The 26,476-nt window shown below is 43.2% G+C and overlaps 1 protein-coding gene across 4 annotated transcripts in view; it reads right to left on the minus strand.

Moving 5' to 3' along the window:
* The window catches only part of USP32 (ubiquitin specific peptidase 32), a 270,417-nt gene that overhangs the window by 122,829 nt on the left and 121,112 nt on the right, over positions 1-26,476 (minus strand). The gene's annotated exons all lie outside the window — the stretch shown is intronic.

The following is a 26,476-nucleotide window of genomic DNA, read 5'->3' on the forward strand; positions in this document are numbered from 1 at the left end:
GGCAAGAGATAAAACAAAAAACCTTTTACTACAAAATCTCAATTCACAATTATTTTTTTTATTTCAAAAGATATACATTGCATTTATATCTCTGTATAACCCCTTAGCGACGAAGGCAATTGTACAAGTTCTGATCAAAACAAAATGTAAACAAAAAATGGAATTTGTGCTATATGTCTGTTCAACTGTAATTCACCTCTTTCATATTAAGTGCACCCTCACTTATTATATATCATTTTGTTCAGTATACGGCTTTCATGACACATTATTTATATAAGAAACATAATTTAATATTAATAAAATGAAAACAAATGTGAAAAAATGGGAAATTATTTTTTTTAGTTCTCCATGGCAATTTACCTGTGAATGTCATAATACTGTTAGCTTTTACTGCAATAAAATACACATTTTTTTGCTTTCAGCGATGTATAACGAGTACAGCGGTACCCCCCCATGTACAGGTTTTATGGCATCTTGTAAAGTTACAGGGTTAAATATAGTGCTTGTGAATAAATTATCTGGACTTTCTGCCTGGGTCGTCAGACACGTCCCTCAAATTTTAATTACAAAAATCACATAATTATGTTAAAAGATTACATAAATATACATGAAGAATTTTAATATATACATATATATGTATTTAAAAATCTAGGTGAATATAATTATATATATATATATATATATATATACATATACATATATATATATATAGAATATATTCTAAGTGTATCTTACTACCAATAGCCGTGGGAGGGCTGCCTGGGCTTTCCCGAGACTTCAGGGCTGAAAGCAGTTACGGCTTTAAAGCACAGTAAATATATATACATACACACTATATCTGCTCAACCATAATTTACCTGTTTTTTTTTTATCAAGTGTATCCACACTGATTTTTTTTAGAGCCAACACCAATAATATGTGATCTTTCAGGTCGATAGCCAATAACTTACCGATATTCTGTACATTTACCATTTAAAAAAAAAAAAAAAAAAAACCTTCTACACAAATTTACTGTTAACTGAACAAGTTTATTTTTTTGCTTTTTTTTTTCTGTAATCTGTTTACGAATTTTATGGGTTCTCCGGGACGTTTCTTATTGCAAAATATTTGTTAACCGTAACACGGTTTCCCATAGGTATACGTTGAAAACCAATTCATTTGTTCTGTAGGTCAGAAAAAGTCAAAATGAGCTGGCATGGAAACCAACCCTCACTTGTGATGGGCCCGGCGGTCCTGATCGGCAATATCGGTATCTTTATTGGCAGATACTGATATTGCCGAAAATACAGAATATCGGCCAGACCGATAATCAGTCGATCCCTAATATCCAGTCTTTTTAGTAGCCACTTAGTCACAATCCCTGGCCAAAGTTAGTGTTCAGATTTGTGCTTTTGCTCGGCCTATGTTGCCTTTGAAAACATATGGGAACCCAGGAATGAGCATAATGCCCATCATGGCATACCATTTGCAAAAGTAGACAATCCAGGCTAATCAGAATGGGGTATGTCCAGTCCTTTTTAGTAACGTCATAGTCACAAACCCTGGCGAAAAGTTAGTGTTTTATGTATAGGGAGCTACCAATGGGCTTAGAGCATCAGCGCCCGGCACAAAGTCAATCAGCAGTGGCGGCCCACCAAGCTTCCTCAAATTGAATTTTGGGGACAGAAACATCTATGAAAAGGCAAGGTTTACACTGAAAAACTTGCAGGGACATTAAGCTGTAGTGGTTATGGTGGCAGTAGTGTCCCTTTTAATATTATTTACAGGTCTGTCAAAACATTTAATAATAGCTGCCCTGGGGTAATTGCATTGATTGTTTCTTTAATTTTCAATTAGGGTGAGCAATTTAACAAACAATGTTTCAGTATTAAAGAATAATCAAAATGACTGTCATATTTTTTTCCCTTACCAAACGTAAACATTTTGCATTAGGCTAACAATTAGAACTCTTTCTACAATATGTTAAATTAGGGGGTTTATCAGTTTAAGAGTATAACGCATATCATATATCATCTACTAAGTAGTGATTAACTAAACAAACCAACATAAATTCAGTGCATATGGAGTTTATTTTAAAAGAACACTCCGAGAACCCTAGTTATGGTAAATGTATAACTTACAATACATACACTAAAAATGTACAGGGTAAAATATATGGTTCAAAAAGTTTCATAAAGGCTCCAGATATACCAAATTCTTAGTGCTGTGGATGCCATTAAAAATGAGAAAGTAAGGGGGGCGTGGCTTAGCGGCGCATGAGAGCAGTCGCCTGAGCACGGAGCTCTCCCGCCGACGGGTGCAAACAGCGAGAAAACGCAGCGATTAAATGCCGGCAACCGAGCCCAAAACGAGGGCACACCTTCCTACCATCATGTCCACAAAAATCGCCAAAAAATTCAAACAGAAAACGCTCCAACTACATGTGGCAGCGTCGCCGAAGAGTGGAGCAGAGGAACAAAATGGCGCCGGCTGACCTCAGTCCCCAGCCTCGTGTACAGCAATGGGTGAGTCTACTCACACCACAGAAAACATGCAAACACCGGTCACCAATGCCTCCCTGCATAACATGCTTTCAGACTTTCAAAGCACTTTTAAAACAGATTTAAAGCAAGTTGCTGCAGAAATCAGGGCAGACATCCAAGCGCTGGGTGAAAGAACAGCTCGCCTGGAGGAGCAGGCAGAGGAAATAATAGATGCACATAATGGCCTCTCAGAGGCACACACAGCACTATGTGATAAAGTACAACGCCTAGAAGCTAAAATTGCAGACCACGAGGATAGGGACCGCCGTAATAACATTCGGATCCGGGGAATACCGGAGTCAATCAGCCCCCAGGAGCTGACCCAATATGTGCAAGATCTCTTTAAGGTGTATGTCCCTACGCTGACGGACAGTGAATTGCTTTTAGATAGAACACACCGTCTCCCAAAACCTAAGCACCTACCAACAACAATACCGAGGGATGTTATCACGCGCATACACTATTTTACCACGAAAGAGCGCATCATGCAAGCATCTAGACGCCAGGGCCAGCTCCCAGGACAATTCTCCCAAGTTAAGTTGTTCATTGACCTATCCTCCGCGACCATTATTAAAAGGCGCTCCTTTGCGCAAATTACAGCGGCTCTAAGAGCAGCGGAGATGCAATATAAGTGGGGCTTCCCAACTAAACTACTAGTCAAACGTAATGGCGTAGAAAACCCGATCCTTGATCCAGAATCAGGCAAGAAACAGCTGATGGAATGGAATATACCTCTACCTGATGTCCACCTCCAATCCACAGAAAGCGGATCTGCAATCAAACTCCACAACGAGTGGCAGAAAAGGCCGCGTACCACGAACACACACGGTTACAACAAGAAAAAACAGAAACCCTAATCGCCCGTGGATTGCACTACACTTACAAAGGACAGGTCGTATGCATAAACTGCACTCATACAAGCCCCTTCTTTAGCTTACTATGCCGGGCGCATAGCTTACTCGCACCTGTCGAGGGCTATCCTAAGACATTGAGGAACTGTTTAACAATTGTTGCTGTTAAAACCGTTCTGCAGGGGGGCGGAGCCTGACCAGCGAGCAGGGCAGATGTGCTCTGCAACAGCTCCTGGAAAACCAGCTCAAAAAACACGAAAAAAGCGAGATAAAGTGCGCTCACCCTCCTGTAAGTGGGCTCACTGGACCGGGAAGGCTGACCCGAACCCTGAGATGCTGAACACGAAGTCAGGGACAACCGGGTACCGCACCAACGGATTGAGGCCTACCGAAGGAGGTGGCGGAGAAAGGCGGCCGCTTTCCCGCCAGACGCACATACACACAAGCAAGCTGGGAACGATACCTTTCCCCCCCCCCCCCCCCCCTGGACCGGTGGGGGAAATCCCGGTCCCCGTCAGTCGGAGATCCCAGCACCCGGCACTCTCCGAGCAAACCTGCGGCCCTCACTAGCAACACGGAGGTAGGGGCCTCCAAAATGGTGGACGGGCATACCTCAGCCCTGCAACTCAGACAAGGGGGAGAGACACGGCCTGTGGTGAACCGCACGCTCCACCTACCACCCGAGAACACAGAGGAGCTCTATGACAAGCTGTATACCAACCTGTGGACACAACTTCACGCCCGAAGACAGGCCTTCAAGGTGGCGATCGAAGAAGTAGCGGCATGGATACGCCCGGCAACCCGGCGCCAAATAGGCAGGACTCTCCCTCGCGCCCCCAAAGCAACTGCAAGCAACAGAAAGCGGAGACCTACATGGAGGGTGCTATCGCCACGGTCAACAGGTGCCAACACACGCATCCGACTAACACAGACAGGGACTTACCGACCAGCACGCACAGATTCTCCCTCAGCGGCTCTAAACACCCCTGCCAAGCAAGGCACTACCACACGCGGGAGGAGTGGACAGAGGTCCCCCTCTCGGCCCAGGAGGAAGAGAGTATGTCCCGATGGACGAGCGGTCCTACCACTGAGACCAGCACAACTGGACTTATTGCTCTTACTGAACAACTGGTCACGACACACTGCCGAGCGATCTCCTGCCAGTGGACGGCGGGCCTCGAGAACTGGCGTGGGCTGAGGGCCCAAGGCGGACTGAATACACGTGCCCCATACCTGTCATACACTATGACCCACACGGCACTGGGACTTAAAACCAGATGAGTTCTATTCTATACATTCTTCTGTTTTTGGTTTTTGATTTTCAAATGGTTGAAAAGGCAGCAACACGCCAAGTACTTTTACGATTTTTACATATTGCATATTATGACTAACAAGCGTCTAGTTTACTTGAAAATAGCACATATAAGCAATCTTGAGAACTTCAGCCTACCACACATTTAAGCGTAACTAAATCTGACATACTCACTACTAGCCTAGCATGCTTAATGTAAAATGCTAATGATACACATGCTGTCGTTTTCATGTCCTTTTTTAAAAGACAAAACAATTTGTGTTGTTTAAAAAATGCTCCAGCCGGTTTACTTACTGTCGCTGGAAAGTTGGATTGCATAGGAGGCGCTATAGGCGTGGGGCTGCCTAAGCCTGCTTAGATATAATCGTTAAACGCATAACATAGACAGGGTATATTTCAAATGCTATAGACAACGCTAGCATATTATCTGTTATGTTTTCCCACTGTCTAATCCTTATACCATCAAAAACAAAAATCTGTGCGGTCTACCCATTATCATCTTAGGGGGACTTGGGGCGACGCAACGTTAGACCAAATAGGATCTATGTAACGTGTAAAATTCACCCTATGCAAACCTATACACTTAAGTTACAGGGTACGCAACACTACAGGCTACACGTACCATTACTGTTCAGTTACTATTTTTGCAACTTGTTTTTTGTTTGTCTTTGTTTTTTCTTCAATACCAAGCTACGAACTTAACTATAGATAATGCAGCCATATAACTAACTAGTCTACCATGTTTATTACAAGCTAGCGAGTCTTTATTCAGGGGCTGAGCAAAATGTTACTGTTTAATCTGCTAAACTTCGCGAGGAAAATCTTGGTACTACTTATTGTCTTATATAAATGGAACGTAAATCTATGCTGTCAACTTCCTTACCAAAAAATGTGCAAGACCTACTGTTTACCCTTATGTATTAACTGTATACACTACGCTAGAGGAATGCCTTTGGGGTACCTCTTAAGCATTTGTTACCATCATATGCACTACAAAAATAAAGAATTAAAAAAAAAAAAAAAAAAACGTTCTGCCGAATTCTTTACCCACCCCCAAAGTGGCTGCAAACTCAGAGCCACTAAAGAATCCGTTATACTTGACACTGCACTACCAGGGCGCAATGAACGGAATATTGTATATAGTTGACTTATGGTCCAATTGTCCTATTGATTTATTTTTATTTTTATTTCGATTTTCTTTAAAAAACAGACCCACGGATAGCAAGTCCCATGCCATTACCACCAGCTGGCACTGCCTTAATGATCATGCAATTACTCATAGACAGGGATATGGCTGTAAAAGGGACACCCCACCCACTAGAGAGAGGCCACAACCAAACCCACTACCAAGATGGCACTCAAAATATGCTCCCTAAATGCCAAAGGGTTAAACTCCCCTCATAAACGCCGCTTAGCCTTACGCGAAGCCAAATCACTGGGTGCCCACGTAATGCTTTATCAAGAAACACATTTCCTATGGAGTAAACGACCGAAATTTAACTCCCCGCAGTATCCCATAGATTATCACTCCTGCTACTCAGCAAAAAAAAGAGGAGTATCTATCCTCATCAGCAGAGATGTAGCCTTCTCCTTAATACGCAAAATTGGGGATAAACAGGGACGTTACCTTATACTACAATGCTCTCTGAATAATAATGTATATACCTTAATTAATGTTTATGGTCCTAATGTTAACCAAGGTGATTTTGTTGATGCTTTGATGGGATTGATGTCTGCTCATTCACTAGGGGAAGTGATAATTGGAGGTGACACAAACTTCTTGTTAGATAGCGACTTGGACTCCTTGGGAGGCCCGAACCTGACCACACAAACACTAAAAAGCAGGTCCAAACTGACCACTACAATACGCAACAAACTAACAGCACACAATCTCGTTGACCCGTGGCGAATCACTCATCCCACGGAGAGGGACTATACCTGTCACACTGCAGCTCATAACAGCTATTCGAGAATAGATAGATTCCTACTACACTCTTCTTCCCTTATGAAAGTTGAACGCACTGATATAGGATTAATCACTTGGTCGGACCATGCCCCTATTACGTTACACTTCAGGGAACAATTCCCAAACACAGGAAGGAACAGCAGGAGACTCAATGAACGACTGCTAACAGACCCTGACATAGTTAGGCAAATAGAACAGGATTTACAGTTTTACTTTAAGGAGAACAAGACTCCGGACTCTCCTCTCCCCCAAATTTGGTTAGCACACAAAGCCTTCATAAGAGGCTGCTTTATAAAACATGCCAGCTTCGCAAAAAAAAAAAAGAGGCTCGAAGCATACACGGCCATACTTTTCCGAATTAACCTCTCTAACCCACGCTAACAAACACTCCCCCACAGCAGCCACACACACTAAATTATTATCATTACAATCACAACTGCGAGATCTAGAACTGGCCAAAACAACTTTTCTCACGCACAGGTATAAGCACGGCTTTTTTGCTGCAGGCAATAAAGCCGGAGCAAGGCTAGCTCCAAGATCGCCTCCATCAAAAATCCCAAGGGTGCCACAATTTTGGACCCACAAGGGATAGTAGACGAATTCGCACACTATTATGAAAAACTTTACAATCTAAAAGATGACCAACAGACCATTTGCCCCTCCAAAGCAGACATTGATGCCTTCCTATTGGGAATAGATCTCCCAACTTTATCTCCCACAGAAGCAGAACAGCTTGATCAGCCTTTCACATTAGAAGAGATCACTTCAGTGGTCTCCACACTTCCACTACACAAATCACCGGGACCTGATGGCCTACCTAATATATACTATCGCACCTTCCTCCCCACGCTAGCACAGCCTCTCAATGCAATTTTCAATCACTGCAGGGAAGACGGAGCATTACCAGTAGAAGTTACAATGGCACACGTATCCACACTTCCTAAGCCGGGCAAAAGCAAGGACCAATGTAAAAACTTCAGGCCCATTTCACTGCTTAACAGTGATGCCAAAATCTATGCAAAATTGTTCAGCGAACGGCTGGCGCCGCTCCTACAAAAATTAGTTCACAATGACCAGTCAGGATTTGTGAGGGGTCGGCAGGGCTCCGACAACTCGAGGAAAGTACTAAATATCATAGCGGGGATGGAGAGGGGGCGCCTCGGAGGTCTTTTCCTGGCGCTGGACGCCGAAAAGCCTTCGATAGGCTAAACTGGCAGTACATGACACAGGTACTGCGCAAGTATCAGTTCCCCGAGGGGGCTATCCGGGGGATAATGGCGCTATATGCGAAACCCAGCGCTAGGGTCTCCCATGGAGGCTTCCTATCGCAAACTTTTCACATTACAAATGGGACACGTCAGGGATGCCCATTGTCCCCCCTGCTATACATCCTTTCCCTAGAACCCTTAGCTTGGAAGATCAGACAACACCAAACCATATCCGGCATTAAATTGAGAGACAAGGATTATTGTCTAGCGATGTTCGCGGACGACATCTTTGTGACACTCTCACAACCTGAACAATCACTACCCCAGCTACTAACATTACTGACTGACTACGGTATAGTCTCGTACTACCGCCTAAACAAAGAAAAAACACAAGCCTTACCGATAAATTTACCAGGTCAGATTGTAACTGCCCTAAAAAATTCCTTTGACCTAGACTGGAGAACGACATCCATAACGTACTTAGGAGTTAAGATCGCCACTCCTATTAGCAACATAGTAAAACTCAATTACAAACCCCTCATACATATGTGTACTACAGAACTACATAAATGGAAGAACGCAAAAATGTCATGGCTAGGCCGAGTAAATGCTTATAAGATGATGCTTCTACCGAGGTTACTGTATATATTCCGCATGCTCACAATAGGTGTCCAAACCACAATTTTTAAAGCACTGCAGGCCATATGTAGTTCCTTCATCTGGGGGGGCAAAAGACCCAGGCTACCCCTGGGCCTTCTACAGCAGACAACAACGATGGGGGGAATAGGACTACCTAATATTGGGCTTTATTACAAAGCCTCTATGCTTGCAACGAGCATCCACCTACACGCCCAACGAGGAGCAGCACAGTGGGTAGATATGGAACAAGACCAGCTCCATCACACATCCCTACTTAATTTCATGTGGACACCGCGTTCGCTAAGGGGCCCTAAAGTAGATCTATACCCTACCACGAGTGCATCGATCAGGGTATGGGATACCTACATGTCCTCCCAAGGTTGGAAGAAACTCTTCCACCCAGAAGCTCCCCTAACCGCACTTCAAGTGGTGAATCCCACGATTCCACTAGCTAGATGGGCGCGGTTGGGCATCTCCCAAATTCAAAAAATATGTAAAGGTCAACAAATCATGGACTTCCCCGATATACGAGCCAAATGGGGGGTCCCAGAAAGGGATATCTTCCCCTACTTACAATTAAAACACACTATTGCAGCACACGTGCAGACGGTACCATCCACCATATCTGCCACTACGGTTGCGGCCAGACTTATACCACACAGATGTTGGACAGCCCCGATGAAACCCAAGGCCCTCTCACTTTGCTATAAAGCATTACTAGAACTAGCCCCTCAGAAACCACTGACATGTAAACAACACTGGGAAACTGAGGGGGGAAACGCATTAACGACGGAGGGTTGGCTTCTGGCCCTTAATGGGATCAAAAAATGGACCAAGTGCTACTCACATATTGAAGCACACCGCAAATTACTTTAAAGGTGGTATATGACCCCCGATAGACTACACAAAATCTATCCAGATGTCTCACCCAAATGTTGGAGATGCGATGTAGAAGAGGGGACTCTGCCACACCTGTGGTGGAAGTGTGGGGGGATACAACCGCTTTGGGGGGATGTTCAGACCCTATTAACTGAACTCGCAATTAAGAACTTCCCAATGGACATTACGTCCTGCTTGCTATTGCAATTCCCTGAAAAAATACAACAGAAACACATACAACTAGTAGGAATAATCTTCATGGCCAGACATCTAATTGCCTTAAATTGGAAAACACACCGCTGCCCGAATAAACAACAATTAATAGACAAAGTCCAACAATTCTATATATATGAGAAAATGTCTACTGAAACTGCTAAAGATACAGAAAAGTTTAGAGATGTCTGGGAAGTTTGGGATGGGTGGTATAGGAGAGGGGGATATCGGGAAAAATGAGGAGAACTAAGAGGGAGAATGGGTGCAGGGGCGACAAAAGCATGAGAGCAAGACAGGGACTTTTGTACACTATTATGGAAAATACATGTAGAAAACCGTTAAATGTGACACTCCGTGGTTATCTGAAAGTTTGTTTGTGTAAATACATTTGTTGAGTTCAATTGAATGTACAACAGACCTCACTGAAGGAAATAATAGACTAATATTAAAGTAAAAATCACCTAAAATTAAGTATGATCCTAAGAGAAAATACAGGTCCAAATTGAATTGTAATACCACTCACAGCACCAGGAAAGCCACTTTGTATAGGCTGTTACAAAAAAAAAATAAAAAAAATATTTTGAGCAGAATGGTTTTAATTGGTACATTCATTCTATAATTTGAAGTTCCCTCGTCAATTTCTGGTTTATTGGTAAGATAGGATAAGTAAGCCTACATACCCCTAGTAAATACAATACACATACATCAAAGAAAACATACATTTAGTAGCTTTGAACAGTTCATGGGAAAAATAAGTCACCCAATTTAATTTGCTTAAACATTTAACAGACATATACAACCAAATAGTTAGCAGAGGCTGTGAGCAGATTAGCCATTTAACACAGCAGGTAGTTAGCATTCTGGGCAGTTTATGTGAAAAATAAAAATCACATGAGATTATGTACTACTTAAGTCTTATATTTTCACAGGTGTTTTAAATCAGAGGAAATTCAAAGTGTCAGTCTTAGCCCCATAACAGTTTTCAATGGTTATATAGTGCAGAGGGCACACTGCCCCTGCTTTCTCTTTAGAGAGGCTTCGAAATGCATCAATTTACAAAAAAGAAAGAGGGCATGCTTCATTGGCTGTCAGTTGCCATTATCAAAATGTTTACTTGCATCTCTGATAGCCAAGAACCATCCACCGCAACCATCAGCTTACTTGACAGTCTCACACATCTTATATTATAAGTAAAACACTGACTAGGGGAGGTGCCCTGCCAGTTACTATAAATTTACTGCCATGTACTATAGATTTAGACTTTTTTTTCCATCTTTGCACGTTGTGCTCTTTGAAAAGAACACTCCAGTCACTAACACCACTTATAGCATGGACATGATGCCAAAACCTTTGAAATGCATTTAGGTTGGAGTTCAAGAACAAACCAGGAAGTATCATTTTACCTTGAATGGAAACTGCACACCATAAAATATTTTAGCTTGCTTAGACTGTCCTCTTTCAATATACAAAAAAACGCAAATTTCAACAGAAATTGGCACGTTTATAAAAGAATCGTGACAACCAATGGCTGTCAATCGGACAACCAGTCCAGTTACTTTCTGCCTCCAAAGGCAGCAATTGTCCAGAGCACCTGTCTTTAAAAACACATCTTGAGTCGCATTTTGAAGTCTGTGATTGGACAGCCACAGAAAGTCTGGGCTGGGGAAGAAGGGAAGGCTTGCAAAGGTTTCAGACAAGAGATCTGCAGCTTTGCAAGCGGTTTTTAAATATAACCCAAATAAAAAAATGCATTATTAAAAGCATGCAAATTTTCATTTGGATGTATCTAATAAACAGTGATTTTTTTATGGTTTTATTTTTTGGGGGCAGTGGAATGTCTCTTTGAAATATTACTCCAGGTATCATAACCACTAAGGGATTATAAGTGTGTAGAGTTTTTATGTCTCATTAGGTATTTTGCCTTTTAGCTAAAAAGGAGCAAAGTGATTTTTGAGTGTAGAACGTACCTAAGAGGTTCAGTCTTGACGTTGCAGGTGAGCTGACACTTTAATGACCATTGTAATGCATCTAAAAACTTCCAGTGATTGTAGCATATGCTAGCTTTAGTGTACTTATAATCTTAAGCTAATATGAAGCCTCCTGCCAATAATAAAATTAAGTCTCTCTTTACTAGAACTCCACAGCAGCACATTAACACAGAGAGAAAAACAACCAATCAGAAAAAAGTAAGGATCAATAAAAAACCCCTCCCAACCAACTACTTCCTCTTCCAGGCTGCGACAAAACAAAGAACAGTACAAACAAATAAATATAACGGCAGTCCTAGAAGAAAACAGATCCAGCGGATGATAGTCAGCCGGAAAAATTATTTGAACGTGGAACCCTGGATGAAACTTTAAACTGAAATGAGATAAACAATCGGAAAAATTGACATTAACTAATGAAATGTACGGAGAAAAAAACAAATGTGCTCCAAAAGGATGAATCCACACCTGTTATGGACAACAACCATCTGATCCATCACGCCAAGGTAGTAGAAGAGACCGGTTTGTGAGGTCGTACATAGGAGACCTGCAATTGTCCGGAGCGAGAAGGGCAAAGCGGAGTTGTAATTGCCACGTAACAAGATAGGGCTGCCACCACGCAGAGCTTAGGGAAGTCCCGGAAATATGGGTAGAAAATAGTCGTCGAGTTCGACTTGGTACACCTAGACACCGAGAAGGTCAAAAGGAAAAAACGGAAGGAGATGAGGCATAGCAGGAGAGCAAATTTAGCAGAAAATTGTTGAAGGGACAGATCTTTATTATCCGGCCAATCTTGAAGACACTATAAGTGTGTACGTCCCAGAGGGAGGAGTACTTAGGTTTTTGAGGTCTTGTTGGCCTGATGCCCCTGAGGAGTCTGCAAACACATGAGCCGCCAAGATCGCAGACCTGGCTACATTAACCGAATGATACGACCGTCCCAGGTCAAACAAATGAGATAGGAAGTTCAAACCACTGGATACAGGGGCTGTAAAGGGATCGGTATTCAGTTCAAGGCACCAACGACACCAAGTGTTCCATGCGGATAAGTAGGTTCCTACCCAACTGCGATAGGTAGTCGACATTACAGATTCCCCTGAAAGAGTCCAGGCCGCTAAGCAGAGGTTGCCGTCCACTAAAAGAGGATGGAGATTGCCTCACGGGTCCGAGAGGAGCGTCTGCGGGGATGGCAGGAGGAGAGGGTCCTGATACAAAAGCTCCAGAAGTTTCGTGAATTAAGCCTGGCCTTGCCAAAGTGGGGTTAGTAACACTAATGACACACGTTGACGTTGTACTTGCAGGCGGACTCTGGAGATCATAGCTAATGGAGTAAACGAATAAGCTCCCCGAGAAGGCCATTCCCGAAGAAATGCATCCACCGCTGTGCAACTCAAGTCCAGGAGCCAATTGAAGTAAGTCGGGACCTGGAAGTTTGTCCTGAAGACGAAGAGGTCCACTGTGAACGGACCCCTCCTGTCTGAGATCTCAAGGAACACTGGACAATGGTGCCCAGTGTCTGGAGAACCAGTCTGCAGTCAGGTATGACACTCCTGGGAGATACTCCCCGCCTGCAGAGTGATGTTGCGTTGGAAGCAGAAGCTGTAAATTTCCTTTGTTACCTCCGAAAGTATCCGGGAGCAGGCTCCTCCTAGGCGTTTGATGTATTGCACGGATATGTCGATATGTTGTCCATCCTGAGTAGAACGCAACAATCTGATAGGTGGTTCGCGAGGCTCTTGCAAACGAGCCTGTAATCAGTTCCAGGCAATTTATGTGGCACTCTGTCTCCATCTCCAACCAGGGGCCTCCCGTGGTCCCGCACAAGTGGCTCCCGGAGCCCAAAGTCTCGTGGCCGACTCCAATACGAAGTACGGGGTCGGACCGAAAATCGCTTTACAGTTCCAGGCTGACATATGAAGCAGCCACCCATGTTGACATCCGGAGTGAGAGGGATCACTTGGTCTTAGGGGGGTCTCCTGCATAGGAAGCAGGGTGAAGGGGGCCCAGCTAGATCGCCTGAATCGATGCAGAGAAGAGACCCACTACGCGGGCCAGCATTCGGAGTGGGATCCGGTCTTGTCGCACTATCCTCCGCATTTCTATCCGAATGGTGGAGATCTTGGACTGAGGAAGGCATAGGAGGCACTCCGTCTCGTCTATTTCGAAGCACAAGAAGTTGATCACCTGTGTCGGTGTGAGGGCTGATATATCCCGGTTAACCACGAAACCCAGCGACTCTAAAAAGGAGATCGCAGAGAGCGTCTGAGAGTTTAGCCTGGAGGGTACCACGCAAAATATCAGAAGATCGTCCAGGTAGATGATACAAAGCACACCACTGGACCGGTGTCGTGCAGGTTTTAGCAGTTTGGTGAAACACCACGGTGCCGAGCTGAGGCCAAATGGTAGGCAGGTTAACTGGCAAGGTCTGCCATTCCAGAGAAATAGTCGGCTCGTCAGGTCCACCGGTACAGACAGATGAGCGTCCTTCAGGTCGTGTGAACCAATCCCTGGGGAGGAGAAGGTGGATGGATGCCCTCCATCTTGAAGTGCCGGTAAATGACAAAGGCATTAAGGTTCCTAAAGTTTATCACTGTGCGGAATTCCCCGGCCTTCTTCCTCACCAGGAATATTGAACTAAAGAAACCTCCCACGTCCGGTCCCACTGGATTGTGCCCTTCTTGAAAAGGGCACAGATTTCAGCATCTATCAGTTACTGTTGTTTCCCTGAACACACAGGTGTTGGGGGGCAGGGTGAGGGGGTGAACCTGTGTCGGCGTGGAATGAAAGTCTTTGCTCAGGGTAGTATAGAGTTTTACGTACTTGTTACGCTCCTTCATGAAGGGTTCTCCCAAGAGCAGATCCTTGGCCTAGTTCTTTCAACCCAAAGTCCTCTGTTCTGTGCAGAGCGCCATGTTGGTGTTGCCCAGCATGCAAATGGAGCGAGGGGGCCCAGTCTCGTATGGTAGCTGCGTCCAGGGCGGCCCCCTGAGAGAAGGCCTCGTTCGCAAGCATGAGGATTCTGGCCTGGGGGCCCAGCATATCCAACAGCTTATCCTGCGCCAGTCGGAGGCTGCGCTCGACCAGTTTCCTAGGGTCACGCCCGGTAAGTGGAGTCCATGGTAAGTGGAAACCATGGTGTCAAATTCCGTGGTCATCGTGACCTCATCCAGCAAAGTGGGCCTGGGGCATTCCAACCGTAATCTCTCTACCTCCCAGTCTAAAGGTCTGTGGACCCAATAATGCACAAACTGTGCCAGGTGGTTGGGGAAGAACCATTCATAGGATCTGGGGTGCCTGATGGTTCGTGGGTTGAAGAGAGACTCGCCCGGAGAGTCCAGGGACGCATCCTCATCCAGCTGAAAGGCGGGCTCTGTTTGTGTAGGAGGAACCTCAGAGTCTGGGGGCCACATGGAGTCATCAAACTCGTCCTTACCCAACTGTTATATTCGGAGGGCAACTGGTCTGCCCGCCATTCATCTAGTATGGATAGAGGTGGGGGAGGTAATGAATCCTCCTCCTCGCCGGAGAGGTGTCTTTGCCGGGTGGGTGAGTGTGAGACCACTTGTCTCTGGCGCTTCACTGGAGTCTTGCCCTTCTGGGCGCGTGGCTCAGGGCCTTCACCTTGCTTAGGCACACTTGCCGGTTCTCTCCTGGGAGAGTCCGATGTTGTGGAGTCTTCTACCGTGTGGGGGGGTACCCATAGAGCCTCTTTCCTGTGGCACTTGTGGGAGGGCCCTAGCCAGGACTCTCCACAGAGCCGGCCACTGCCACATTAATCATGGCCTGTAAGCCTTGTTCTTGGGCAGAGGGTCCCATAGCAGGAAAGATTGTGCTTGCAGCGTGACACCTACGGCAGAATAGAACAAGTATCACAAAGAGAATAGCCGGGGCAGCACCCCAAATATTACGGCAGTGGTATATAAATAGCCAAACTGGGGTCGCCCAGTGGCAATTGCACAGTTAGAGCAGGCCAATCCTGGGGCACAGACAAGGCAGGCCAATCATGGGGCACAGTTAGAGCACTATGCAGTAGAAGTACAGACCAAATAGTGCCTGCCGGCACACAAGCCCCTCAAAAGAACAGATTACACAAGGCAGATCCTGGGTGGGGAGAGCAGCCACGAGGCGACCATGCACCAAAATGGAAACTCTGGGAGCTGCAGCTCCCACATTGGCCCCCCTTTCCCCCCACACTAGCAGCCGCAGCAAACTCCGCCCGTGTTTGGTGACGGAAGGCGGGTGCGGCAAGGGTACAGAAGGCCCATGAGGGTCCTGCACGATGGCGTGAGGCAATAATCAGTGAGAGCAAACACGTGAGGTCGCCGGAGACGTACTCCACGGGCCCGCCGCTCGTGGAATTGGGGAGGCAGCTAGACAGCAGTCTCCTGCGATTCCCGAGCAGATATCAAATAACAGAAACCAAACACCGCCAAGGAAGGTATCTAAGAGACAGAGGAGTAAGTGTAGTAATAGCTAGGATAGTGAGGAAACGGAAAAGGAGGGGAAAGTAACTAAAAGAAAAAGTAATCCCCAATATGAGAAATAACAGTCTCAATAGTATATAGATAGAAATAAAGCTCTGTAACAGAAAAGGAAACAATACTGGACAATAAGTATAGTCACTAACAAAAGGTATAGATATATTTAAATAATCCCACAGGCACCCACTAAGAGCAGGAAACAGTGGTACTCTGACCTGTCCTTGATGCAGAGCAGCAAAGAAAGAGGGAGTAGTTGGTTCCGAGGGGACTTTTATTGATCCTTACTTTTTTCTGATTGGTTGTTTTTCTCTCAGTGTTAATGTGCTTCTAGTAAAGAGAGACTTAAGTAAATATGAAGCCTCCTGTAAGGTTATAAAATTAAAATGTGCATAGAGATTTGAGATAGAAAAACGTAACCTGCGCACTATTTTTCTGTGTATTTGAGCTAATTAATAATATGACCATTACTGCCACCCAGGAAAAGTGGAAGTTTGAGCACAGAGCTTAAACTTGTATTACACAGCCGTGTTACAGCACCGCCGCCTTCTCTATTTGTGTACTGTTAAAGGGACACTATAGTTACCAGAACAACTACAGCTTATTGAATTTGTTCTGGTGAGTAGAATCATTACCTTCAGGCTTTTTGCTGTAAACACTGTCTTTTCAGAAAAAATGCTGTGTTTACATTACAGCCTAGTGATAACCTCACTGGCCACTCCTCAGATAGCAGTTAGAGATCCTTCCTGGGTCATGGCTGCCTAAAATGCATCCAAACATTCAGTATGTCCTCCCTCTGCATGCAGATACTGAACTTTCCTCATAGAGATTCACTGATTCAATTCATCTCTATGAGGAGATGCTGATTGGCCAGAGCTGTGTTTGAATCATGCTGGCTCTGCCCCTGATCTGCCTCCTTGTCAGTCTTAGCCAATCCTATGGGGAAGCACTGTGATTGGATCAGGCTACCAATTCTGATGATGTCAGCAGACTGCTTGCTTTTCTGATTCAAACAGCATGCAAAGCTACAGCTTCAGGCTTGAATACAGTAATATTTTGCTATATTTATGGAGGCATGATGGGTCCACGGGGGCTAGATGGTAGTTTTTACACTTTAGGATCAGGAATACATGTTTGTGTTCCTGACCCTATAGTGATCCTTTAATGTTTAACAAATATGTGTAGGGGTTTATTTTTGTCTCCGAGATTTTGCCTTTAAGCTGAAAGCTGAATAGTTAGCAGATGAGTTTACACTTTAATAGACATTGAAGTGGAACTTAAGACCTCCAGTTATATAGATATGCATAAGGATCGTAAATAGTGCGCAGTTAATTTTTTTGTTTTTCATCCATTTTACGCTTACCTGGCCACGATAAAAACAGTAGGTCCTTATCTAGGTCCTGCCAGAGGCCAAGCACCAAGAATAGATGCGGAGTTGCATCTTGCTTCTACAGGGTTGCAGAAGCCGGATCCTGACATTCATTCATTGGCAGAGAACTTCAGCTGAGCGCCAATAGATGAGTGCTTGTGATTAAGCACAGAATTAACATTGGTCAGCCTTGAACTCTCATTCCAAGCAGTCTGGTGAAATGTGCTTGAGGTGAATTTACACCTCTGGCAACATCAAAGGACATTTGTCATGGTACCTATAACTTTTTTTTTTTTACATTTTATCCTTAGAATACAAAAGGATAGTGTTTACAGATATAATCACAAGACATAACAATAGTTTTATTTTATAATTGATTTTGTATTATTCCTTCTATGTCAGGGGATAAAGAGGAAAAGAGAGAAAAAAAAAAGTAATAAATAAAGAAAACGATCAAGGTGTCAGGAGAGGAGTATTAAGAGGCAGTTGTAAGTGCCCTCGTGAGGTATTGGCGTCTGGGTTTAGGGGGAACCATCTAGATCTAAATTGTTGGCTATAAATTAACTGATTCATGCGCATCTTTTGGTCTGAGATCTATTATTGGCTTGGTTTACATCTGGATTTGGAAAATTAATTGATTTAAACTGTAAACAGGGAATTATTAAAAGTTTAGCTGGAAGTTTTAAAGGTGACCAGTCCATATGAAGTAGAGCCACCTGTGGGATTCTATTTAGTTTAATTTTTAATAGATCATCTAGTTGTTCAAATACCTGGGACCATCATTTCTTGATCTTTATACATTTCCACCATATGTGGATATAATTATATAATTACCTTCTTTTAAGCTACATCTCCAGCATATAGCAGAATTCACATTTGATAGTTTTGCTAAGCGTTATTTACATTATAGTAGGTTTCTAATAGATTAAGGCAATTAAATGCTAAATGAGTTTCATATATAGCTTTGCCCCAATCTTCTGTAATCCATTTTACTCCAAGATCTTTTTCCCAGGCATGTAAAGCTGTAGGAGGTTTTATTTTATTTTGTTTTAAGCAATGTATGGGCTCGAGAAACAATTTTTCTTGGTTTTGTAATATCGAACAGGTATTTCAGCTTGGAATCAATTTCTAGAAGATCTAATTATATAGGTTTGTTTAAATAACTTCTTATTCTTAGAAAATTAAACGTTTCAATAGATGGTAGTTGAAAAATTTCTACTAAGAATTTTTTGAATTCCGATCAGGACCTGTTCTTCATTTCTTCCTACCTGCTCTAGTTTTCTGTAAAACATAAGACAAAGTAGGGACTATTTGTCTTATGGTGGTTTTCTATGCCTGACCATCGGAGGAGCAAAGTGTGCTTCATTTCCGGTGGTCAGAGAAATTTTCCCACAATTCTTAGCTTTCCTCCCTGTTCCCGCGATGCTTCCTGTCACTTTTCCCGAATGTGCTGTCACTTTTCCCGAATGTGCTGTCACTTTTCCCGAATGTGCTGTCACTTTTCCCGAATGTGCTGTCACTTTTCCAGAATGTCCTGTCACTTTTCCAGAATGTCCTGTCACTTTTCCAGAATGTCCTGTCACTTTTCCAGAATGTCCTGTCACTTTTCCAGAATTTCCTGTCACTTTTCCAGAATGTCCTGTCACTTTTCCAGAATGTCCTGTCACTTTTCCAGAATGTCCTGTCACTTTTCCAGAATGTCCTGTCACTTTTCCAGAATGTCCTGTCACTTTTCCAGAATGTCCTGTCACTTTTCCAGAATGTCCTGTCACTTTTCCAGAATGTCCTGTCACTTTTCCAGAATGTCCTGTCACTTTTCCAGAATGTCCTGTCACTTTTCCAGAATGTCCTGTCACTTTTCCAGAATGTCCTGTCACTTTTCCAGAATGTCCTGTCACTTAGACATAACGCCGGCGAAACTACCGAATTGCGTCCTAACAGAATAAGAAAACGGTTTGTTCATTCATGTTAGGACGCAATTCGGGACTTTGTTCATATCAGAATTTCATTCAAATGAATGAAACTCCGATTCTATTTGTGCCTCGGCTGCATCTTGCAGTCACTTAGTAGATAGCTCCCTGATACCATGGGAATAAAGATTACTTAGTATTAGTAAATAATCTGCCCCTACTCGCTATACCGCGAGTAGGGGCATGTTTACTAAACAGTGAGCAGCCTGTGTTTAAAAAAAAACAAAAACAAAAAAAACCTATTGTCCTCCCCCCCCGAGCAGCGGGTGGGTGCCATAAATAAAAATAAGGGGGTGGTGGGGGAACGATTGTCCTCCCCACCCCCACCCGTACCCCTCAGCAGTGGGTGGGGGCCTAAATGAAAATGTACCCCCCCCCAAGGTGACTATGGCTCCCCAAGCCCCTAGTCACACACACCCCCACCCAAAACAAAAATGTATAATCCCCTACCTACCCCCCTCGCCCTAAAAATAGTGAGGGGGGGAATAAAAGAACTAAGTAAAAAAAAAAAAAAAATAATAATAATAATAATAAATAAACTTACCGTTTGAGGTCTTTTTTTCTAAAATCTTAATTTTTCAGCCCCAAAAAAGGGCAAATAAAAACCATATTACCCATCAAACTTGTAAAAATTTAAATAAACCCGAATGCAAAAAAAAAAAAAAAAAACGCAGAATATGAAAAAACCTGATCTCCGCTGGGCGGGGAAAGGCCTTCCCATGCCCTGCAATTAGGCTCAGAGCGCTCCGATTGGTTAGCTTGGAGTCCAAACAGAGTGCTCTGTGTCATTTTACACAGTGTGGCAAAATTACAAAGAACTTTCCCACGCTGTGTAAAATGATTCATAACACTCTGGTTGTTTGGCTTGAAATCCAACCAATCAGAGTGCTCTGAGTCAAATTGCAGGGAGTGGGAAGGCTTTAGAATATATATTTTTTGCGCTCTGTTTTTTTTTATTTTTGACAAGTTCGACAGGTATTATGATTTTTATTTGCCCTTTTTTGAGCTGAAAAATAAAGATTTTAGGAAAAAAAGACATCAAATGGTAAGTTTTATTTATTCAAAACCAGGTAATATGGGGGGCTTAGGGGCATTTTGGGGTGACTAGGGGTTCAATTAGATGTATTGGAGTCGGGAGGAGAGGGGCTTAAAAAAATAAAAAAAAATTTAAAAAATACGGGTTTCGGCCATGACAGTGCTGCTTTAATAGTTATCCCTACAGATGTTCAATAGACAGAGAGAGCTACAACAGCATCCACTTCAGAATGTCATCCCATACAAACTCTCTCATGCCTGGACACTCCCAAACTAAGACAAGCATTTCAAATCCAGGAGTCATTGAAACAGAAAGCTAGTAACAAGCCAAACATCAGGAAAGGTGTAATTTTGAATGGACAAAATATTAAACAAGTTCAGGCACATTAAAGCACCACTAAATAGATAATGGTAACATAGAAATGCAGTTGATCAAATGCTAAGAAAAGATTCTGTTTGGAATAACATGGCTGAGATCATCTAATTATGATCTCAGCCAATTGAGAAGCAGTGGCCAAAGGGAGAACTGCACACAGAGGAGAATTAAGGTAAGCATTTTGGGAGAGAATTGTAATAGTATAACACCGTCAGGCATACATGTTTATTTGCCTAACATAGTGTTCCTTTAATCCAATGAGCTCCCATCATTCTGCAGCTGCTTACGTTCTTCAATAATTCTGGGAGATCAGAGCCATCAACTTCCACTGGGGCATACCGGTAGATTGAGATCCCTGCCATAGGAGAACAGAAGTGCAGGCCTATCTTCAATTTGTGTCTAAAAATAAATAAATGGATAAATGTTTTAAAGAACACCAGAACAACTGGTTTACAGATCCGGTCTTTTCCAGACAACGTAAAAACATTGCCAATTAAAATAAATAGTAATAGTTATCATGGCATAATGTAATAATAATGTTTTGGATTGAAAATGCTACATATGTTGAAAGATTTATGTTGCTTCTTCCATCACATTGTCTGATTTGGGGGTGGGGTGGGGGGTTATACATTTTGCTCATAAAAAGCAAAAGTATTATTTTTAAAGTTCAGTGGCACTTTAATGTTCTCTAGCTCTCGGCACTAATAGATGGACCCTGCTGTCTCTAATAAACAACTGCCTTCCGACATTCACAAGTATATACGTGAAAGCTTATATAAAGTGGAAGAACTCTACATGAAACTGCACATGTAGGCTTTTTAGCCAACTACAGGAAATGTTTATTCTTCACGTTTTTGTGCTTGGGAATAGTTTTTTTGAGGGTGTATTAAGTATTAAAGGAAAAAAAATAATAATAATATATATATATATATATATATATATATATATATATATATATATATATATTTATTGGTAGTAAGATACACTTAGAATATATTCTATATATATATATATATATATATATATATACATATATATATATATATATATATATATATATATATATACATACACACACACACACACATATATATATATATATATTTGTGTAAGGGGCAAATAGCCGTATATGGAGTAAGGATCCAGCATAAGCGTAGGATAGTATAAAGGGAGCAAGTCGGTTGTGGTGTGCCGAGACCGACGATACGGTAGGCCTGTAAATAAAGAGGGCCCACCAAGGAGTAAGAAAGTAAAGTAAATGGAAAGAAAAGAGAAAGTGTTGAAATGAGGAGTGGGTGGGAGGGTCATTCTGATGCTGACCTCAAGCGATATGAGTCAGGTAAGGGGTGTCCCTTATATAGGGGAGTGAATTAATTTAAGCCCCTCCCACAAATACAGGCCAAACGGCCTTAATACTTGTGTAAGGGGCAAATAGCCGTATATGGAGTAAGGATCCAGCATAAGCGTAGGATAGTATAAAGGGAGCAAGTCGGTTGTGGTGTGCCGAGACCGACGATACGGTAGGCCTGTAAATAAAGAGGGCAAAAATGAATAATCAAAGATTTAATACAGTCAACAAATATATACAAATTAACCAGACATTTCCTTAAATGCATTACAGTATTTAATTCCTGGAAGAATTTTGAAGGTAGGAATCTAGGACCGAAAGTGAACACCATTTGTTGTGGGTAGGATAGTATGTTATCTCTACTGTTGGTCCGTGTTGACTCGTTTCGGAATGTGGTAGAGCCAATAGGTAATGATATATGTGTTTACGTACGTGGGATCGTTGAAGACAATGATCTGTCTGAGTGGTGGTGATGGTAGTGAATTCTCTGGCCTGAGAAAGGCATAAAAGGCAATGTGCATGGCTGGTAATGGCCGACTTGGTAGTATAATTGAATGTTTGTAGATCTAATAGGTCCGATAAGGATGAAAAGTTGGATGGCTATTGGTAATCTCTGAGAGGAACGTGGGAGAATGGATTCCTGAAAACCTCTGAGTATATTCTTGTCTGGTATGATAGCATGAAGTTATGGTAGTTTTGGCCATAGGTTATCCTGTGTTGTTGAATGCCTGTAAACTATATAATTAATGGTGTGTGAGATAGTTTAAGTTTAAGGTGGCAAAAAGAAGCAAAACCTAGGAGAATGTTATGACACAGGTTGAGCTATGTCGTGTTCCAATGAGATTCTTTAAGCCAGGTGAAAAGCTGTTTTATGTGTTCTACAAGTATGGGACGAAAGTGCTAGGTGGGATAGTGCATGCTATGCTGCATGAGTATGTCTAATCCATGATTTTGTCTCTGGAACGAAAGCGTGGCCGTGACTGTATGGGCGGCTGTAGGAAGCGTATGATGAACATGCCTGGAATATAAATTAGACAATTATCGGCAGGGATGTATACCCCCGTCTGGTACATGAAAGTGAAATGTGATAAGTGGCCAACCAAGTGAGTTCCCCAGAAATATCATGACCTTATGGAGGAGTAGTGGCGATTGTTGATGATATGACCTAGTTGTGCCTAGTTGTCAGAGTAACAACGGATTGATGACCCTGACCATGATTTACCCCATGCCACAGCAGCTGCTACAATGGGGTAGATCTCCCAAAGGGGCTGAGGTGGTGGAAAAATTTCCAAACCTGGATGCCATGGCCAACAGCTCCAAAGCAATCGTTCCTGGTAGATCGCTGCCAAACCCGTGGTAGACGCCGCGTCTGACCATCTGGTTGGAGAAGTGTCAGACAATCCTGGAAGGAACATGCTTTTACCATGCCAAATGGTTAAGAAATTCCCCCCCATGTGCAGGTCTGCTGTTGCTGAGGTGTCTAGGGACATCATCTGATCATCATGTTGGAAGTGTGGAAAAAAGGGGAAAGTACTCTGGATGTGAAAGTGTGGTCTTGTGGTATGATTGGCATGGCAAAATTAAGGAACCTGGTAGGGATTGTAGTTTCTTGCAGTTGTAAGTACTAAGCAGGAGGTAGTGATTGATGTAGATGAGAATGTTCCCTATTTGTCTTGTGGTAACTTGCGTGTATGGATGCCGACTCAAGTCATATGCCCAGTAATGTGATGATAGTGTCTGGGCCTTCTGTTTCTTATGGGGTACTGGGACGCCCAAGTGGTCAACCAGACTAAGCTGCCGTGAGGCTTCTAGTGAAAAATATGTTATCTTTGATCAACAAGAAGTCTTCTAGATAGTGTATGACTGTAAGACCTCTGGATATGTTATCATAACCAGCACAGAGTATCTGCAAATATCGATAGTAGTCTAATCTGTAGCTCGAAAGTTGAGCGGGGAAAGGATTGCCCAATTTATGCCATGTAAGTGCCAGTGTGTAGGGTAGATGGTAGCCGTTTACAGCGTTGATGATATTGGTCTTACTTAACCAAGCTTCAACCCATGCTTGAGTGATAGCTGTAAAGGTAGATCAATGGTGTTGTATAGTAAGAAAACTCCTCGGAGGGTATGAGGGAGTTGAGACTTGGGGTAGCGGAGGTGTGTGGTGCCAATAAGTCTATGGTTAGTCTTTGTTTAAGGGAAGATTCCTTGTGACAATACCAATGTGTTTGTGTTTGGTGCCATGCTGTAAATGGTGGAGATTGGAAGACCCCTCTGCAAATCTTGGCTGTGAGTGTGTTTACAGCCAATGGTTTTGTTGTGCTGACTGTAAGTGAGGGCATGCTATATTCCTTGAAGGTGTGTTTATGATACCTGTATGGGAGCCCTTTGAAGCTCCAGAGCTTTAGTAAATCTACTACAAGTCTGGAAGGGTGATGAGTCAGTAGTGTTGAAAATGCATTGGTGTGTACAGATGGTGAGTACGTTATTTGTAAGTTGTATTGGGACACATGGTTTGTCATGTGCCCTGAACCATTTGAACATATATGCAACAGTCTATATGCAATGCAACTACTCATATCAATGGTCTCTGGTAGTTCAGAGGTGCTGGTACCTGGAGCCTGAGAGCGCTCGTCCATTTGTTTGGGACAAAATCCCTTCTGTATGGGTACCTGCAAAAATAAACATCTCTACATATTCCAATTGCCAACCCAACCAAGGGATGGTCAGTTCCCGATTTACCTGGAATCCCTGGATCTGACCACCACAGATACATCATCATACATATATATGCCTTGCTTCCCCAATGTGCTGACATCATACATGCAGGGTTAACGTCTTGTGTGTCATAAGAATTGATTGTACCAGGTAACCGAGTTTTGGTTGGTGCTGGTTGTACAGTAGCGTGAGACCCAGCCTTGTGAGGGCTGTGGTGACCAACTCAAGATTGCCAGTCTGTCATAAATTTTTTGGCTCATGAGTTTATGAGTGAGGCTAGTATAGCCTGGGTGTCACCTGAGTTGATGTAGCTGGGCCTTCCCCTGCCTCCGTGTTGTCCGTTGATGTATGGAGGAGTTTGAATAACTCTGCGTTCCTTGCTGTAGCAGGGTAGGGGATTTGTCACCTCCTTAGGTCGGTGGTAATGTGTGGGATCGTCCAGGATCTGATTGCTGCTGGACTAGCAACATCTCCTCTGCTTGAAGGTGTATCAATTCTAGCCGGGGTGCTAGGAAGAGGTGATTCTTCACCATCTTTTTGAGAAATACTTAAATAACAATAAAGACTGCAATTATTATTTGTACCCAGGGTTCTTGTACTGGCTTGCTAGCTAAGCCGTAAGGCGAAACGATTAGGCTTGGTGTTTTTTGGTGACTGGTGAGGCCCTGCTAGTTGCCAAGTGGCTTGAGAGGCTCTATCTATGCTTGGCGCGAGGGGATTTTGAGTGGCCACCAAATGTTGTGGCAGGATGTTGGCCTCTCGGTGACAGTAACCAGAAAATAGGAAGGGGAGTGACAGGTGAGGCCCTCTCTATGATACAATGCGAGGCGGCTAGCTCACGAGTGGCCCGAGGGGTGTATGCCTCCGAGTGTGAGGCGGGGTGTTGGCCTCGCGGGACCACTAACCGAAGCATAATGCAGAGAAAAAAGGGGGTAATACCTATTGGGCCCTAGAACCCTAATTGCCAGTATACTATTACTATTCCAGGGAAGGTAAGAGTTGAATAACTACTTGAGCAGGTGTATGTACTTGGTAGTATGGTATTGAACCTGACAATCCCTATAGGTTTTTTAGTAGTAACTGTAACCTGAATGGATAAAATTGTATGGCATAAGGAAATATGGCATAGACCAAGCTTATCTTAATACGTACAGTATATGTGAAAAGTAAAGTGCCGTGATGTGTAAATATTAAACATCGTAGCCATACTGGTTAAATATGTATCAATCTTAACCCATTAAGTGCCGTATGTACAAGTGAAAATGTGGTCTGTCTCCACCTTGTATGTTGTATGTCCCCTTGCTAGGGGAAAGTCTGTTGCGTGAGCAGCGTGCTGTGAAAAATGTATGTGAACTATATTACCAGTTACGTATATACAGATGCGTCTGCTATTGTGTAATAATATATGTATTTATACCAGATGTTGATATAGTGCTTGCTATGTGAATTGTTGGATGTCTTATTGAATGGTAGGGGTCAGTGAACATGGTGTTGCAAAATGCAAGTGCACTGGAGATTTGCCGAGTGCCCTATAGGTGGCAGTGTAGTTGGATACTGATTGGTATGTGAAATGTTGTTTGTCTGTTGACCTATAGGTGTCAGTGTTTTGG

Source organism: Pelobates fuscus, chromosome 1 (assembly GCF_036172605.1).
Source record: "Pelobates fuscus isolate aPelFus1 chromosome 1, aPelFus1.pri, whole genome shotgun sequence".
Classification (NCBI taxonomy): domain Eukaryota; kingdom Metazoa; phylum Chordata; class Amphibia; order Anura; family Pelobatidae; genus Pelobates; species Pelobates fuscus.